This window comes from Enhydra lutris, unplaced genomic scaffold (genome assembly GCF_002288905.1).
Source record: "Enhydra lutris kenyoni isolate GAN:26980312 unplaced genomic scaffold, ASM228890v2 scaffoldscaffold48, whole genome shotgun sequence".
Lineage (NCBI taxonomy): Eukaryota > Metazoa > Chordata > Mammalia > Carnivora > Mustelidae > Enhydra > Enhydra lutris.
This window is the reverse complement of record NW_019154132.1, coordinates 8417118-8423335: the sequence shown is the minus strand read 5'-3', so window position 1 is coordinate 8423335 and position 6218 is coordinate 8417118.

Sequence of the window (6218 nt, the reverse complement as noted above, 5' to 3'; positions counted from 1 at the left end):
TGCGTCCTGAGATGGCTTTCCAAACAAATTACTTGCACACAAGTCCTTGTCTCGAGGTCTAATGTCAGGTGAAACCAAATTAAGAGACGATGCTGCCGACTCATAAATCATTAGATGCCCCTAAATTGGGCAGATTCTGAGCCCTTATAGGTTTTATCTCCCACTCTGTGACACTCTTCCTAGAATATCTTCCTGGAATATCGAGCACTTGCCTCCTGTTCTCTTGGTCCAATGAGCATGATGTCAATGATACAGAGAACTTCATGACAATCAAGGTTCCTACAGGATTCAACGTTGGCAGAGAATGAGAAGGTTAACCTAGCCCTAGAAAAAGACAGTGAATGTAATGTGTACTGAAGTCATTTTCACAAGGGAGCGAAGAGCTTTTTTTCTGCTTTATGGATGGGATATTTGCCAGCTTAGTAACCATATGACAAATATGAGAGGCTGTTTTATGTATTTTAACAAAAATGGGAGCTACCACTTCATCAAGTTTACAGAATCTACCAAAATAACACCATGACACTCCTGGTTTTTTTTTCAAAGACCAGAAAGATGAATTAAATGGGTTATGATGGAGGTCATCATCTGTACATTTTTTAAGTGTTTCCTGGTACAATCTCTGCAATCCTTCTTGGGCACAATAAGCTTCTGATTTTTTTATTCTGGTCCAGGGAGGTCAGATGATTTTAGGAGCTTTCACCTGGCCCTTCCTAGCACAAGAACTCTTAACAACAGGTCAGAAAGGGATCTATCAGTTGCTAAGCACGTCAGTACCAATTACACCTGGGGGAGTCCATAGACACATTGGCCACACGATAACACAGATTTTGGTGTCAATTTCATCCCCGTGTAATTCACTTTCCACAGCATGCTCCTCCTTGGGCAAATGGCTTTCAGTCCCTTGGGGAATATATTGGGAACATTTATTGTAGTAATTTGTAGTGGCATTGTAGTGTTCTTCCTCAAGGGACCTGGCTTCAACCTCAGCTGATGGGTCTGGGTGTGAGGTTACTTGTATTAAGGTAGTTAATGTCAGCCTTTTGCTCACTACTTCTGTTTGTTTTTATGGCTATTCAAGGCAAACAATATGCTTGGGGTACACATCTGCCTCGTTGTTGGGAACACTTTGATTGTGAGCTTCCAGGCCAAGGCAACCTGGTTGGTACTCTGGCTTTGCTACTAGTTTAGTAATCACAACCACCTTAACTAAATGGTGCCACAGGGTTCTGCTCTTCTGGAACCCTATCATCCCTGTTGTCCTCACTGTTTACTAGGGGTTCTAGTTCCATGGAAGCATCTCCTACTTCAGCCTTGGCTTACAGAGGAAACCAAGCTTCTCAAAGATACCAATGCTCTTTTCATCAGTGTATTCCTTATTGCAGTGCCCACCCAGCCTTCCCAGGAAAAATGCTCAGGTGTTGGGTTCTTTGTTCTCACATAATAAGTTCATTCCAAAAATACCCATCTCCTGATGTCTTCCTCGATATTCTGCCAAGGCCATTTTACCAAACCTACTTCATTTACTGTGGACTTCACTGCATTTAAGCTTCAGTGAACCATCTTGGCAGGGCACTGGGACTGCCTCTAGGTAACCTTGCTTAGCTACTAAATTGAGTCATGGACGTAACTCCTACATCATCAAATCTTCCATTATCCAGCCTAATATTTTGTCCCCAGCCCCCCAGTCCAAAACCTGCAATATCCACTCCAGGATTCTGGCATGTGTCCTCCCAGTAGCTGCCAGTTCTTATCAGCTAGATCTAGTGATTCTTTGGATGACACAACTATCTCCTCCAAGAGAAAGGACTGTACTTCCCCACTCAGGTTATACCAAGAGCTCATCTTAATTTTTAGTCTGGAGACAATGAGGGGAGGTTGGAGGAGATCTTGAGGATAAGCGTGACCTTGTCAACCAACTGTCTCTGATGAGATCTTTTCATTGTCTTCAGGTGAGAGTGGGAGTGGGTCTCTCTGCACAAGGGGAAGGGGGTATTTCGACCAGCCCAAAGGGCTCAAGGGAATTTCGAAGTGTAAGTTTCCTAAGATCACCCACACAATTTTCCCCTTCCTAGATCCTTCACCTCCCCTATCAAGACCCTGACTCTAAAATCAGAGATCTGCCAAAGATATACATTCACTTACCAATCAGCTCTGCCACCCTTATAATTAAATCTTGAACAGGGGTTTTGGCATTCTGCCCTGTGGCTGCAAGAGTTGAAGATCTCTTTAGATGCTGATAGGAAGATTTCCTACCTCTCATGAGAGCCCTAAGTCGATAGTTGGCTGATCATGGAAGTTAAAAAAAAAAAAAAAAAAAGCCAGCAAATTCTGCTATCCTTGTAAAGTGTCATTGTCTACTCCCATTCAAGGGCTAGAGTTACCATGCAGGACAGTGTTTCTTCTTCATCTTCTATGCAGCACAGGTAAGAAGAGCCTGAGTAATTGTGATACCCCAGCACACCAGGAATATTCCTGTTGCCATCTGACTACTGAGCAACCTGGACACCTGAGGGGCTGCATTTCACACTTTCTTCCTATGTCAACTTTCTTAGGCTGATTTCCCTCAAAAGCGTAATCTAAGGTACTTGTGTGTGGCCAGGTCATTTGGAATGTCATCCTACTGAGAAGCCATGAGGGGATAAAGAGAATTGTATACAAGATAATACAAGAATGGGTATTGAAATTGCTGCTGTGAGCAACACAATTCCCCCAGGACCTCTTGAGAAGCACAAGGAATGGCCTCACAGAACTGCCTTGCTAAAAGGTAAGAGGCAGGAGCCTTTGTCCATTGGATACTGTCACCCATTGTTTGAAAGCTGGCCCTGGAGTGTTAACTCACCAACACTTCAAAGGTGTGCAAGGTGTGAGCTGAGAGGGTTAGTGTTGCCGCAAAGTCAGAGGAGCCTCAGGTTAAAAAGCAGAGAATTGTAGAGAAAGGAAGCGGTCAGGGAAAAGTGACAAGTTTGCATGAAACTGTCCCCACAACCAAGTCCGAATATGAGTCAGGGCTTTTGATGCAACAGGACTATGAATTTCTTAGGGGTTGATAATCAGTTCATAGCTACACAAACTTTAGTTTCCCCCTGGGGTCTCACAGTGATGTAATGGAGTCAGTATCTATAAACACCTACTCTGTAGTAAGTTCTACTCAGGTAGTCTGTTACATACACCTCACATTGGACATGTAAAAATATGGCACTGATTATATTGCTTTGCTAGGGTTGCCATAACAAAATCCCACAGACTGGTGGCTGAAGCCACAGAAATTTATTTCCTCACAGTTCTGGAGCTAGAAGTCCGAGATCAAGGTGATGGTAGGGTTGGTGTCTTCTGAGGCCCCTCTCCGTGGCTGTCTCCACATGGCCTTCCTTCTGTACATGTCTGTTCTCAAATTCTTTTTTTTTTTTTTTTTTTTTTTGACAACTGCTACACCTCACCATTTTCTCCTCTTTTCTGCTTTCTGTTAAATGATTACTGTTCTTTCTTGGAGTGTCTCTTAGAGAGACATCCAGGTAGATGATGTGCAAACCCCCGTTTGCCCTAGGAAAAAAGCTCTGAGACTTCCAGCCAGCTCCTTGGATGCAGATATTTCCAAATTCCCAGTTCCCTCTTTTTTTAATTTATTGGGGGTTTTTTTGATGATGCCTGTCAGATTGGATTACGGCCCACCCTTACCACCTCATTCTCCTTTAGTTACCCCTTGAAAGATCCTGTCTTCAAATACAATCGCACCCTGAGGTACTAAGGGCTAAGATGTCCACATATGAATTTGGGGGGAAAACACAATTCAGCCTTTAATATTGACCTTTATAATAAAAATATATACTTATAATAGGTTAAAGTACAGCTTATTTGAATTAATACAAAAATTACTCTGTGGGCACCTGAGTGGCTCAGTCAGTTAAGCATCTGCCTTAGGCTCAGGTCATGATCCCCAAGATTCTAGGATCAAGCCCCACATCGGGCTCTTTGCTCAGCGGAGCTTGCTTCTCCCTCTCCCTGATGCTTCCCCTGCTTGTACTCTCTCTTTTGTCAAATAAGTAAATAAAGTCTTTAAAAAAATTACTCTGAATTCATAAAGATCCTTTCCCTTTTACAGCTGATTTTTTACTGTTTTATTATTTTATTTGTCTTTCAGGCACATGAGAAATCTTCATATGTGTAACTTCATGCTTAATTTAAACATTAAATTCTATGTTATTTTCATTATTTTCTTTTTCATGGCTTAAAACAAATTCCATCTATTCTCTAAATATATTTCCAGTCAGTTTGGACTTGACACTAGTTGAAAGATAAAATCTAGGAAGAATGGGATTTGCTACTAAGAGGGGAAAGAGTAAATTAGCCCTCAGTGAGACAAAGCTGAATTTTCACAGATCAGCTATTAGCAGTTTTCCTGTTTTAGTTTTGCTTTTGGAGCTCAGCATATTAGCATTACTGTAGCTCTGATTACTGCCTTGTCTAATGTCTCTGTTTATATTGGTTGACTCTCTTTGGACTGCCTTTCCTCCCCCTCTTTCTCTCATTCCAAACCCAATGGAATCCTCATCATTTAGGTTTTGCCTCTTAGAGGAAGCTTTCATAAACCATGACAGCCAATATTTTAGTTTTTCTGGATTCCCATACTACTGTCCTAACACTCATTTGGCATTTCATCTTAGTCATTCATTTACCAAATATTTACCAAGTGCAGACTGTGTACGAAGCACTTTGTTCTAGATGATGGTACTACAGCTGTGAATGAGACAAAAATCTCTGGCCTCATAAAACAAACGTTTGAGTAGGGGAAAAATATGTGGGGGAGGCACAAACATCAAATATATGGGAATCTATCATAACTGTTATGAAGACAAGAAATGCAGGGTGAGGACGGTGTCTGGGTGTAGAGGGGTTAGTGTTCTGTGCAGATGGAACGCTAAGTCCAGAGCGCAGATGTTGGTGTTCTTGGAGAGGGGTAGATGGGCTCTGAAGTGTAGCCATAGGAAGTTGGAGCCTTTCAGATCAAGTTCTTTCTTAGAAGCCATGGTAAGGGTTTTGAACTTTAATCAGAGTAAAACAGTAAGCCATTAAAGCGTTCTGAGCAGGGGAAGGATATATTCTGCCACAAGTTCTAAAAGAATCATTCTGGCTGTTGAATAGAAATTGGGAGCAGAGAAATAAAGGGAAGATTGAAAGACCTATCAGAAGGCTACCAGAACTGTCCAGACAAGAGTAGATGGTTCCTTATGACACCTCCGGTACCCTAAGTTGTTTTATACCGACGTTTACCTTTTCTTGCATATCCACAACTCCTTAAGGGCACGGAGCCCATACTTGTAATTTATGGATTATGTATATGACCCATGCATATGCCCATTTAATAGGAGCTCAATAAATGTTGCCTAAATGCTTTTAAATCCACATTATTCAGGTAACAGTATGGCATCATTAAAGGCTTTGTCATTTACTGTTTCTTTAGGAAATTCAAATTCTCTAAGTCTTAATTTCACCACTTATAAAATGCTGGTAACACTGGTGTTAAATAATTAGTAAGGATTAAATAAAAAAGCCAAGCCAGACTCACCACTTATAGTGAGTGGTGAGTTATCTGCTACTCTTTTATATAAACCCTCACATCCAATACAAAATACAAGTGCTGCCCTTCCTGTATAAGTCCTGTGACATTTTAAAAGCTACACATAACTGACTGGATTCTAACATATATATTAATCCAGTCCATCGCTTTCTGGCTATCTAAATTATGCACTCAAAAATGTCCCGGCTTCCTTGCAGTAATCTTTGCCTTCCATGTCATTTTATTGTTACCTAAAAATATCACAGCTATCCCATCGTGGTGTTTATCTCAATACATCCCAGTGATTATAGATGCAGCCTTCAATGCATGATAAATGTTTCCAGTTTTGATAGCTGGTAAAGCTATGGGCTTTACATTCGGAGCAGTAAGTGGCATTGTCGAAACAATGCTGGCAACATTCGTCACGTTGCAAGGCCTGGGGTTGCTGTAGCTACTAGGTGAATTACAACATCAGAAGCAACCCAAGTGCGCCTTCAGTCCACCTTCACCAGAAAGCAGGCGCAAGTCAGGCAAGAGCGTAAAACCAGAGACAGAGGGGCCATATCAACTCATCTGGATCAAGAAAAGGGAAGAGGGAAGCCAAGGGTTTCTAAATCCAGATTCAACATTCCTCACTAGACTTCCTTCTACAAGTTAGCGC